The sequence below is a fragment of the Mytilus trossulus genome, chromosome 6 (assembly GCF_036588685.1).
Source record: "Mytilus trossulus isolate FHL-02 chromosome 6, PNRI_Mtr1.1.1.hap1, whole genome shotgun sequence".
Lineage (NCBI taxonomy): Eukaryota > Metazoa > Mollusca > Bivalvia > Mytilida > Mytilidae > Mytilus > Mytilus trossulus.
In genome coordinates, this window is record NC_086378.1 from 46,558,359 (window position 1) to 46,572,632 (window position 14,274).

General features: G+C 31.0%; 1 long non-coding RNA gene across 1 annotated transcript; it reads right to left on the reverse strand.

The window, feature by feature from the left end:
* Positions 1 to 11,108: 11,108 nt before the first annotated feature.
* On the reverse strand, positions 11,109 to 12,552 carry LOC134723450 (uncharacterized). Its single transcript, XR_010108071.1, has 2 exons — positions 12,501 to 12,552; positions 11,109 to 11,906 (listed from the first exon to the last, which is right to left on the reverse strand). It is a non-coding gene; the product is annotated as an uncharacterized LOC134723450 (long non-coding RNA).
* Between the last annotated feature and the right edge of the window lie 1,722 nt (positions 12,553 to 14,274).

Consider the following 14,274-nt stretch of genomic DNA (forward strand, 5'->3'; position numbering starts at 1 on the left):
TATGGTTATTTTTATAAATTAACTGTTTTACAGAATTTAGAAATTTTGAAACAATAAGGCTTTTCTACCTCAGGCATTGATCATCTTAAGGTGGTATGGGTGTCTTTCGTCATCTTGGATTGTAAAAAATAGAGAATCTAAGGTCCCTATTTTCTATCAAGTTAGCAACATTTGATGCAGGAATGCAGATATTTATGTAAATTTTCATTTAAAAGAACCAATTTATAAGAATGTAACTTAGAAATATTAATATTTTTACAAGTATATATTATTTTTGGTTATTTTTGAATATTTTTAAATTTGCATTTTAAGGGGAGGTAACTCTAAAACAGTGCATTTTCTGAAGGACTCTACATGAAATTTTCCTATTTTGTCTTTATGCCGAAAAAAATGCACGGTGACCCTATCTTTTCTTTTGATATTCTCAAAGCATTGTCTGAAAGCTATCTTTTCCTAATTTATTTCACAATTCTATCATTTCGTTTAGTTTCTTATCACAAAATATTGGTTTTTCCTGTATAATCCATACAAAATTTGTCATTTTGTCACAACCTGTAACTTAAAAAAATGCGCGGTGACCTATCATTTTTATAATATTTTTGAACATGCATCAATAGATACTACATTTTGACAAAGTATGAACAAATTCTATCATTTTTATTTTAGACTCCCATACCACCTTAACTGTATTTTACAAAACGTTTAGGAAACTTTTAGGAATTTTGGTTCTCAATGCTCTTCAACTTCGTACTTTATTTGGCCTATGTAACTTTTTTTGATTCGAGCGTCACTGATTTGATTTTTGTAGACGAAACGCGTCTGGCGTATATACAAAATTTAGTCCTGGTATCTATAATACAGTTTATTTATTACCACTGCTGGAAGAGATTTATTTCCCCGAGGGTATCACCAGCCCAGTAGTCAGCACTTTTGTGCTGACATGAATCATCATTGATATGGTTATTTTCATAAATTAACTGTTTACAAAATTTAGAATTTTTAAAAACTAAGGCTTTTCTACCTCAGGCATTGATCATCTTAACTGTTTTTGGCTAAACTTCTAGGAAACCTCAGGAATTTTGTTTCTAAAATTCTCTTCTACTTCGTACTTTATTTGGCCTATTTAACTTTTTTTTATTCGAGCGTCACTGATGAGTCTTTTGTAGACGAAACGCGCGTCTGGCGTTTATACTAAATTTAGTCCTGGTATCTATGATAGAGTTTAGTTATACCACCGATACAGTTTAGTCTCCAATACATCTTTAATTTTATCTGACAAGATACAATTAGGGTTGGTTGAGAACAAAATATTTCATCAGGCGCGTATCTGCACCTGGAGTACAAAGTTGATGACTATCTTCGTTTCTCTGGCTGTGTGATGTCTAGTAGGCCTTAGTTTTTATTGGATAGTTTTGGAGACTGATTTTGTCTCATTTGTCGTTTTGTCGTTATCTGTAATCGTTATTCGTTTATTGATGGTCCTTCCTCACAACAACTCCGTCAATAACAAAATATATACAATTTGGACCAAAGCGATCTGGTTTTACATATCATATATGCATGTTATATATAAGAAACGTTATTTCTATTTTTGTGTTTGACGTAAATGGTATTCAATTCTAGAGAATGAGATTTGGTCAACAGCAGGACCCATAGCGCAATGAAAAAGGTCATATTCTATAAAATTGAGAATGGAAATGGGGAATGTGTCAAAGAGACAACAACCCGACCAAAATAAAAAAAACACAACAGCAGAAGGTCACCAACAGGTCTTCAATGTAGCGAGAAATTCCCGCACCCGGAGGCGTCCTTCAGCTGGCCCCTAAACAAATATATACTAGTTCAGTGATAATGAACGCCATACTAATTTCCAAATTGTACACAAGAAACTAAAATTTAAATAATACAAGACTAACAAAGGCCAGAGGCTCCTGACTTGGGACAGGCGCAAAAATGCGGCGGGGTTAAACATGTTTGTGAGATCTCAACCCTCCCCCTATACCTCTAACCAGTGTAGAAAAGTAAAAGCATAACAATACGCACATTAAAATTCAGTTCAAGAGAAGTCCGAGTCTGATGTCAGAAGATGTAACCAAAGAAAATAAACAAAATGACAATAATACATAAATAACAACAGACTACTAGCAGTTAACTGACATGCCAGCTCCAGACTTCAATTAAACTGACTGAAAGATTATGATTTCATCATATGAACATCAGGCACAATCCTTCCCGTAAGGGGTTTAGTATCATACCATCATAACATATATGAGAAGAACATAACCCGTGTCATGCCAACAACTGTTTTTAGAATAAATGTGTTTAGTTCCGACGCAAAGACCTTATCAGTGACTCAATATTAACGCCAAAATATGCAATCTTTAATGACTTGACAACAGTATCGTAATTATATCCCTTCTTAATAAGTCTATTCAAAGGTTTTGTAAGTTTATGAGGTGAATACTGACACCTTTGTGCTTTATAAAGAATATTTCCATAAAAAATTGGATGTGAAATACCTGAACGTATAAAAAGTCTGCATGTTGAGCTATATTTACGAATGATGTCTTTATACCGATGATAAAATTTAGTAAATGTTTTGACTAGTTTGTGATATCGAAAACCCTGGTGTAATAATTTTTCAGTAATACATAAATTTCTCTCGTTAAAATCTAAAACATTGTTACATACACGAGCGAATCGTACAAGTTGAGATATATAAACACCGTAAGATGGTGACAAGGGAACGTCACCATCTAAAAACGGATAATTAACGATAGGAAATGAAAAATCATCCCTTTTATCATAAATTTTAGTATTCAGCTTTCCGTTAGTGATATAGATATCAAGATCGAGGAAAGGGCAGTGGTCATTGTTAGTATTAGCTTTATTTAAAGTGAGTTCACCAGGATAAATTTCATTAATATACATACTGAAGTCGTCATTATTGAGAGCCAAAATATCATCCAAATATCTAAAAGTATTATTAAATTTGTTTATCAGATGTTGTTTTGATGGGTCTTTGCTTATTTTTGTCATAAATTGTAACTCGTAACAATACAAAAAGAGGTCCGCAATAAGTGGTGCACAGTTAGTCCCCATTGGAATTCCGATAATCTGACGATATACGGAATCCCCAAAGCGAACAAAAATGTTATCTAGTAAAAATTCAAGGGCATATATAGTATCAAAGCATGTCCAATTAACATAGTTTTTTTGTTTATTGCTACTAAAAAATGACCTAAAAGAGTTTGAACATATATATTCACATTCTGATTTTTTGAATGCCCATTTAATTAGATGTGTGAATTTTTTCTTAATGAGAATGTGAGGCAATGTGGTATACAGGGTAGAAAAATCAAAACTTTGAACAGATTCAAAATCACCAATATAAGCATGCAATTTATCAAGTACTTCCAACGAGTTCTTGACACTCCAAAAGTAATTTATTCCACTATTTTCGAAGGCCTTATTTGAACAATTTATTATAAGGTTTTTAATTGTACCAAGTGTGCTGGTAAGAATAATAGACAATTTAGTAGTTGAACAATGGCTTGAAGACGAAATAAATCTATATTTGTAAGGGGTTTTGTGTAGCTTCGGAAGCCAATACATAGTTGGAACTTTCATTGTATTTGGCTCTGCTTGTAAAGCGGTGGCTAAAAGTTTATGTTTGTTACAGATTTCGTTTTCTGAAAATGGAGTCAGTTGGAATGTTGGTGAATTGGTGATTTCCTTTTTCAGAACCTCGATGTAAAATTTACGTCAAACAATAATAATATTATTAGCAGCTTTATCGGCCGGGACAAAAACAAATTCCTTGGCTAGTTCTTTTAGTTTATGTTTGATACGAGAAATAGGTTTATTGTGGTTATTGTTAATAGTAAAATGTTCTTTAAAATGTTGAATACGTATATCAACTATCTTCATTACTGAATTAAAAAAAGAGTCCAAAGATTTTTTGTCAGCTTTTTCCCGTTTTATCCATTTCATACAGTAAGTAAGGAGTGAGTCGTGGATGATATTACGACACTCATTCCAATTAATAATTGACGGGGGACGATATTTAGGTCCTTTACTGAGAAATGATTTTAACTCTCGGTCTTGAACGATGTTAAGATCTCCTGTTATAACATGGGAAATGGGTCCATAAATATATTCGGAATTACTGCAATTACACGAAGTAGGTGTATTTTCACTGATATTAACATCTTTACACAATTGACTATAATTAAACACAAATTTCCGGGTAGATTTCTTGTAAATATAACAAATAAGAGGTAGCTCAGTATTGTCAAAATATCCAGGAATTTGTTCTTTAACAGAATGGTCGTTAAATATACCGGCAATATTTACAAAATCAAAGCCTTTGTTGACATACTTAATTTTAATAAAATGTTTTTTATGATCTTCAGGGCGATCAATTTTGGGAAATAATTTAGAATAACAATATGCCATAATAATTTGAACAATTTCATACTTAGGACTGCTATATGAAATTGTGTTGCAATCCTCCAAAATTTTATTTAACTTATTAACCGGTAACGAACAGAGTTTTGTTAACAGATAATGTCTGCCGTTGTTTTTTGAAATAGAAATAAGGTCCGAAATATTGGTATGATTGGCCCGAAATTTTCTTTGATTGCGATTTGTTCTACAACCATGAGAACGGTTTTTACGAACAGTTTTAGAAACAATATCCAAAATGTTAACGGAATTGGTTCTAGATATATTACCAATTCCCATGATATTATCATTTAGACCGAGAGGGTAAACTGTCTGTAATTTTTTAATCCAATTTAATTCAATTATTTTCCGTGATCGTACAAACTTTGAATGCGATTCACCAGGCTGCTTATTTACTACTTCTAAAGGTTGAACTGCTAAATATTTAAAAGGATGGTTGTGCTTCTTAAGGTGTTGGTAAATGATACTTTTGAATTTATTAGGTCTTTTAAAACGATACAGATGTTCTTGAGTGCGTTTTGATAAATATCTTCCAGTTTCTCCTACGTACTGAATACCACATCCCGGTTTGTTTCATGTGAGTAAATAAATAATACTGTTTGTTTTTCAAGTAATATCAGTTTCAAAATTTAAAGAAAATGTGCGACCATTAAACGTGGACCTTACCGTATTGTTGGTGGAAAGACGGGGACATGTAAGTCATTTTTTGGCATGACACTTATCGATAGAAGGGTAACCACGATTTTTATTGTTAAAAATGTTAGCGATGGTAGTATTTTTAGATAACCGATTTTGAAAATTGAGACGTGTAGATACCCTTTGAACAAGTTTAGTATTTAGTATTTTTCCGTTTCTTAGTTTCATAATTGTTTTGTTAGTGAATTACATAATAAAGGAGCAAAGATTGGCGTCCAGAATATGAACCAGCATACAATAATTAAGTTAAGTAAAAGTGATAAATTTGTTCGGCTGAAAATGTCGAACGCTATCAGTATTAATTACCCGAAAAAGATAGTGTATATCAGGGTATGACTGATGTCTGACCAATTAGTAGAATGGGGCTGAATATTGAAATACTACTTTTTGATAAACATTCCTAAAGTAATGAACTAGAGAAGTTCTCGCTCGGACACACACTCCATAATCTAGTATATTATAAGAGCATAAACCTGAAGCACGGGGAGGCACTCTACTGCCTCCACACGGCACTAAAGACAAACTCTGTAAAAAATAAATTATTTCTATGTTTTGCAAGGAAGAAAATGGAACAAATTAACTGAGAATGGGAACTTAGAAAAAAATGGTTCAAAAGTAACGTACTTTCACAGAAATGTTCATAAGGATTGAAGACTAATTAGATTGATAAAAATGACAATTGCATTATTGAGGTATCTTAAACAGTGTACTGAATGGAAAATGTCTTCAAAACTTATTGATTCATCGTATTCATAGCATCTAATTGAATCCTCTTGGCTTCATTGATTTCTACTTCAATCTTGCGTTTTTCACCATATATTGTCATAAGATTCCGCTACTCACATGATAAACGACTGGTTAATGGCTGTAAAACCAGGTTTAACCACAAAACATTTCGGGAAATATCTGTAAAACTTCGGAATTCAGGATAGTGATAGCTAATTTTCGTTTGTGTCGTTTGTTGATAAATATAAAAAAGAAGATGTGGTATGAATGCCAATGAAACAACTATCCACAAAAGACCAAAATGACACAAACATTAACAATTTTAGGTCACCGTACGGCCTTTCACAATGAGCAAAACCCATTCCGCATAGTCAGCTATAAAAGGCCCCGTTAAGACAATGTAAAACAATTTAAACGAGAAAACTAACGGCCTTATTTATATAAAAAAAATGAACGAAAAACAAATATGTAACGCATAAACAAACGACAACCACTGAGTAACAGACTCCTGACTTGGGACAGGCACATGCATAAATAATGTAGCGTTGTTAAACATGTTAGCGGGATCCCAACCCTCCCTTAACCTGGGACAGTGGTATAACAGTACAACATAAGAACGAACTATAAAAATCAGTTGAAAAAGGCTGAACTCATCAGATAGACATGGCCGGGTACTTATACATCCCAACACAAAAAGACGCAATGAACAGATCTGAGAGTACTCGCAGTTATATGACAGCTAGTTCAAAGCCACTAACAAATTATACAAAAACTCATGCCTCTAAGACTAAAGGTCTTTTCATTTTTCTTAGACTTTTCAATTTTAATTTATTTTGCATTTGGAACATTTTTATAACACTTTTTTATGTATCTTTATTATCAGTCTTCATTATTATGTTTATTGTGTGACGCATACAATTAATCAACACTCGAACCATCTTTCGAAGGACAGCAAATTTTAATCTAGTAATATTTTGTACTTGAACATTTTTTTCTGTAAATTTTGCTTGCATTTATTGATTTGTGTATGCTTAATTAATTGCGCAGCCATTGAAACTATCTTTTTAAATTTCATTGGTTCGTTTGCTGTATTACATTGTTCACTTCCAGGTAGGTTGTATTTGCATGCCATAGTAAATGTAATAAGCTTAATGTTCCCGTGTAGCAAGATGTGATTAGCTTTGTCATCATCATTTCAATCTTGATCATGGTGTTTTCTTTTTGATATATGATTCCCAATCCTCTTACCACATACTATTTGGCATTTTTTTGTACCTAATAAATTGAAAATATATAACACATACTAACTTTTGTAGATATTGTTTTGCTGATTTTCTGTTCATGTTTCTATCAGAAACAGTTTTCGAAATAACAAAGCAAATTGTTGAATATTGCAGTTAAATGCCAATAATGAATTTATTCATTGTTTTTCACCAAATATTGTCATTATAGCGTTCCGCTTTTAAAATGATAAACGACTTGCATACAAGTAAATGGCTGCAAACCCTAGTTCTACCATAATTTTTTACTTGAAGAAGTTTTTTAATTTCGCTTGTATTTATAGATTTGTGTATGGTTTACTCATTGAGAAGCCTTTAAAACAAATTGTTTTAAGATATTGGTTCGTTTGCTGAATTAATTGCATCTCTAACGATCAGCTGGGTTGTTTTTGTAAGCCATTGTTAATGTTATGACAAGTGAGCTAACAAACTTATCATAGATACCAGGAATAACATTTAATATTTACGCCAGACGCACGTTTTGTCTCCAAAAGACTCATCAGTGACGCTCGAATAAAAAGTTTTGCAGGGCCTGAATGTTCCACTGTATCAGAGATGTGCTCAGTCTTATCATTGTCTTCATCGTCGCTACTATCTTTAGAATCATACATGTCAAATTCATATTCTGGTAATTGCATGTCAAAAGTAATATCATATTTTATGCATTATCAGTAATAATACATAAAACTTTGTCAACCAGATTAACAATGTGTGAAAAAAAAAATGTTATGCTACTAACAAAAATACAGAACTCCGTAAAAACATTACTACATTTTGATGATCAATGTTTCCACTATAATATTTGCCTTAAAAGGTAAAAAAAAAAATCGTTAAGATAACCATTGTTTGTAAACGAATAACGGTACATACGTGTCCATATTTTGTAATATATATACATGCGTAAATATGAACAGAGCCAATATAGACCTTTAAAAGTACCTTAAGTTTGGTAGTGTTATTACTTAATTTTACTTTTCTGCTTAATATCCCAAGTATTTTTTGGTTTTCTAGATTTTACTTTTATCACTACAACTTCATTACACATTTATCTGCATGTAAAGTCCTTTTCTTAGTTGACAAACAAAGCTTCTGCTGTCATTCAATTGGAATGTAATTTATATTCAATTGTGTTTAGGTGCATAATTAAGAACAAAGTATTGAGGCAAAACGATAATTTTAAAGTAAAACATATATATTATTGGCAATAATAAATTCCTATTCATATACTAACGTTTTTTTTTAAACTGTCCATGTTCGATGTGCATGTTATTGATATTCTAACTTCAAGCATGAATGCGTTGATTATTATAAATAATGCATTATTCATGATTTTTCATAATGTATTTCATGATTGCATGCTTTTAAATTTGTGAATTTACCTGCAATAATAAAATAAGAGTTGACACTTTTGCATCTCCGCTCTTTTTGATATTGATCAATTACATGCATACAGTTTAGTTGTCACGATACATTTTCCTTACCTACATGTACATTGTAATGGTGTTCTGTCAATGCATAAGATTCAACAATTTTACTAGCATTTATCGAGTATGATTACCAGAATGCAACTCTTTTAACAATTTGATATTTGAGACCAATAACACTATGAAACTTATTGAACATAATCTGGAAAAAAACAGTGTAATACAATTAAGAATGAAAACGGGGTTTATTTCATCGAAACAACAACCTAATAGTATATTCCATTTTAGTATACACTCACAGACATAATAACTACTCTGACACACTAATTATTTTGTCAAAGAATCTTACACAGTTCCCTTATGAACAATTTTATTTTTTGTTTTTGGTTTCATGTATAATTGACAGGTTCATTTCCATGACGCAAATACACAACTTATATTGCAGTTAAAGACATTGAAATGTTTTTTTTTATTGTATTAATCGTTCAGGTGTAAATATGTCTCATAAAATGAATTTACATGAATTGTAGCACGTGCATATTGCTTTCGAACATTTTTCAGATGATGAAACTTTTCAAATGTTCTATTTTGGTTAGAAAAGGTCACCCCTAGCAAGCATTAAAATTTCGAAAAATGCTTCATTGTATTTTCCAAATAAACAAAAGAATTGGAAAAAATGTTGTATTATCTTAGATATTATCCTATCTAAATAACTACACTATTTAAAATTTGAGGATGACGCCGATAACACAATTCATTACTATCATTTTTTTTATATGTTTAAGGTGGTACCCAACACCTTGACTTAAATTTATTTGGCTCGTTTAATTTTCATAACATTTTGACAAAATATTGACTTTGACCCTTTGACAAAAATATCAAAAGAAATAAAAAATTGAACCAACCAATTTATCAGAAAAATAACATAGGTTATAGAGCATTTTGACAAACACTTATTTTGATCATTATCATTAAGAAGCTTGATATTCACTTAACAGCAAAACGTAATTAAAACGTTTCGCTGATTTTACAGTGTTATATCCCTGTAGTGTAAGGTACCATCTTAAACAGTAACACATTGATACGAGTACGTTTTAAGATGCATCAATATTAATCAAAGGATTATGTTTGCATTATGTGCATATCTATGTATAATTGTTAAAAGGATTGTGATTGTTCTACAATTATTTCGTCTGTTCCAAATAAACTTTGTTCTTCGTAAATTGCAACTATGTGTTGGATTTCTAAAATTTATGTTTAGAAAAATAATCGAAACTTTTAATTCATAATTTAGGTCAATTTATAAGTTAATTTTGTATATATCAGCATTTAAAGGAGTACGACCTATAGTTGTCAATTTCTGTGTCATTCATTTGGTCTCTTGTCGAGAATTGTCCCATAGGTAATCATACCACATCTTCTTTTTTTGTTTTTATACATCTGGTATAGATACAAATATATGAAGGTGTCTTCTATGCAAAAACGTTTCAAAACAAACAAAATCTAGCAATAACTAATGCTGAATACACGGTTGATTTATAAATCATTCCTTGTGTTAATTACCAAAATCTTAACATTCCTGTCGGCATTTAGCAGTGTATCAATTATAAGTAATTAAGATCAATGAAGTCCACATTTAAAACATTTCTGTTCTATTTTAAAGCTACATTTTACTAGCAACAAGATGTGTAAAAAGTCATATGTCTCTTTTTTCGCTCATTTAAAAATGAAATGCTAGTATGATAAGAAGCTTTTCGCAGCAAGTATGGTTCAATTTTGTCAAAATAACCGAAAAAACATTGATTATGAATTATTCACTTGCAAGTTTTTTTTAGACTTTAAATAGTTTGAATAGGTTTTTTACATTGTTACAAATAAAATATGAGAATTTGATTAAAATCTTTGAAAATGAATTTGACAACTAGTGCCCCTTTAATAAAAATTCCTTGATTGTTCAAGACTTTTGAATGTAAAGTAAATATAAAATATTACATAGAATTATACCTACCAATACATTTTTATATAGAATTAAGCAAAAGGAAACAAGTCTATGTACCTTCTGTAATGAGGAAGAGGAAACAATAGAACATTTATTTTATGATTGTAATGTTACATACAATTTTTGGTTGTCATTTTTACAGAAAAACTACATCTTTAGATGTAAGTTAAGAAATATAGCTCCTAGTTTTATAGGACTTAAATTCAGAATAAAACAATACCAATCAAATGAATTTTATATTGCAAACAAAAATAATAGAGCAGCATCTTATGAAAGATTCTGGTCCCCACTACATACAATTTTGTCATGATTTATTATCATTTATACTTTAAATTATTCTATAGTGAGCAGTGGTATTTTGAATTTTTACTTTATATATAGACATGCATGCATACTAATGGTAAGATTGCAGAGACTGTGTGTAAGTATTGAGAGAAAGTGTGAGTGTGAGCATCTATATTCTTCTTTTCTTTAATAATTATATTCTTGTATTATGAATATAAATTTTAAAAAACCAAATGGATAGTCTTGTATATAACTTTCAATGTTTACCCCAAGAACCATAGTCAGGTGGTGATTGTAGGGGTATTGTAAAATCCTGACTATTGAAAAACAAATAAAAGATAAAAAAAAAAAAAGACTTTTGAATGTTTTTTGGTAAATATTCAATATTTGCGAATGCCTTATTGTATTTCTAATCATGACTCTCCGTGATCTACGTTAGAACAAATCCAAATATAGATTGTCATCAATTGAAGTTCCGACTTTGTTCTAAATTTGTTTTATATTGCCAAAACTGATAATTTGATTTCACATCGTTTTTTCTTATGTTAAAGTATTCACCGATTTTGCTCAATTAATCATTTGAAGTTTAAACAAGATGATACATATAGATTCTAAAAAAACAAATACAAGTATTCAGTATATATCAAACAAAAGCACAACATTTGACCGTTCTAGCCACTAACAAACGTAATGTCTTCATGCTTTAATTTGAATGTTCCGTGACATATCGCATTAAAGACTATGATAAATTCATTTCATACATAACTGTATCCCAAAAATAGTTTGTAAATAAAAGCATGACTACTTCTATGGCCGAGACAGATTCGTAAGCGCTTTGCTCTAAACAAATATTGAATTTCTATTTCCTTGAACATCCAGCAGTTTCAGGATAGTCACAGTAAAGATTATTTCTGTTCCAGTGCAATCCGTCAGGACAATCTTTTTTATAGGCGATACTATTAGCACAGTGTATGAAGGATGAACAGTCATTTGGATATGGCAAATACCCGTTCACCATAGTATTACAGTCTGAAAAAAATAATATTTCAATGCTTTTGCAGTTTGAAAATATAACTTTGCTAAATAATTGTAATCTAAAAAGATAACTTTGCTAAATAATTGCAATCTCAAATGATAACTTTGCTAAATAGTTGCAATCTAAAAAGATAACTTTTCTATAATATCATGAGTATTATAGTAAAAAAGTATGACTTTTCTTTATCATTGCAATGTGATAAAAAACTGTTCTTTAGTATAGCAGTCCGAAAAAGATACATTTTTATAGAACTGGAGTCTAAAGAATAACTTCGTTCTATATTGTTGCAGTATGAAAATAATATTTTTTCTACTTTGTTTTTTGATACATTAAAGCAACATGATAAAAGTTAGTAAGACTTAAATAGTCTGTACAAAGAAGCAAATAAAGGATATACAATGATAAGATGCATAGTGAAGAAGTTCGTGCAGAAAACTTCCAAAAATTACTTCTTATCTATGTGTCCTTATCATTTATACCAAATCTCCTTGTTTTAATCCACCAGAGTTGAAATGAACTAATTTATATCTTCTTCATATTAAGAATGCATACAGCCAAAATAATAGTCACTCATTTTATTTCATTACCTGGAAGATCTCCTCCTTGTGCCTCTGTAACAGGTGCCGCCTCTGTTTGTCCTAATAAAACAAAGATGATTGTTTAAATACAAAAGATACAATTCAGTCAATTTTACTGACCACTGGTCACTGATGTAACTAATCAAAACTGGAAATTCCAGTATGAAGAACTTCTTTCTCTTTGAAACACCAACGTAGTAAAATTCTCGAAGCATCATACCGCACCTATGAAATATTAGTTTTACATTTTGACTAAACAAGAATCTGAATGATTTTTTGTTTATCTTATTACACAAATACTATGTTTTTGCTATTACAATAATAATCTAATAGACAACTTTCGAGTTCGATGCGTTTCTGTCAAAAACTCTCGTTTTAGTGAACATCATTTGTGCTTTTAGGGACATTGTCACTTCCATTTCCATTTGAGCGAGGGGTTGGACAACTATGATGCTATATAGTACGAATTATTCGGCAAATTGAACTTTCATAATTGAATAAGTAATTGTGATAAAGTACCTACAGAACTAACATTATTTCTAGTTTATTTTGTACAATGACGACCAATAAGACGCATGATGGATATTAATAGTGCAGAAAAACAGGTTATGCTCTCTATCTGGTAAATGATGCCATTAAGAGGTACACTCGAAAGTGGCTTATTGAGGGGGCTGTTAACGTATGTGTACGTTATTTTTCTTTTTTTCATTTGAAAAAAAAACTCGCATAATTATTTGACGACTTCATTGGGACCATAATTCAAGGAAATTATATATTCAATATCTTCTTTGGGAATCATAGACGTCAATAAAGCCATTAATCACTCCAAACCTTGCAAGAAATTCATATTTTTTATATATATTTTTGGCCATCATTCCATTGGAAACACAGCATAAAGTTGCATTTTGATTGATTTTAGTGAAGGCATATGTCTACCGCAGTTTTTTGCCAAGTGTCAATAGTTCAAAAGTGTCTTTGCTGCAAAATTAATGAAACGGGATTTTGTTTTGACACCAAATTCCTCAATCAATGCTACAAAACCACTCAACAAAACACATATTCACAAAAGCATTGTTATTAATTGCCTGCAAATATCATAATTTCAGTGGAAAGCTATACCATCGGATGGCCGTTAGAATAGACCTTTTTTTTAAATTCATTTTGGCTAGTAGGAGGATTAACCAGTGCCTATAAGCAACTTCTTACTTAAATCCACGTGTATCGTAACCAAATATGTGCACTCGTTATGCCAATTACAATGTGTTAATTCAAAAAAATGCTATACTTTTGCATAATTCAAGAATTTACTTATTTTAAATTTCAAATTGACGTGTTCGTAACAGGAAGGAAAACAAAGCACATAATATTTGAATATCACATACAAAACAGCTTACAGTAAAATAACATTAATTATCCACTTGCAAGTAGATAATTCGACCTCATTTAATCAGTATTCATGTGAACTTCAATGTAATCCCTTAGCTTGAAACGGATAAGACGAGAATTGTTTGTGTGATGTTATATAGGCCAGAAACAAATGCAAGCATTGAAAGTGAAATAAAGATAAATCATTTGATTGACTGATTCGATCCTCAAACATTCATTCTTTAATGCGGGGTTCACACATTGCCGATTATTGCTCCCGTTTGAGATCAGACAGCGATACGACACGAAAAGTGAAAAAGTCGGATTAGTATCCTCAATTATCTGGAATGTCCTATTATTGTCTGAACGCAGTCGTTTTAGTTCGTAACAGATTCCTACTGGTCGGGAAGGGTCCGAA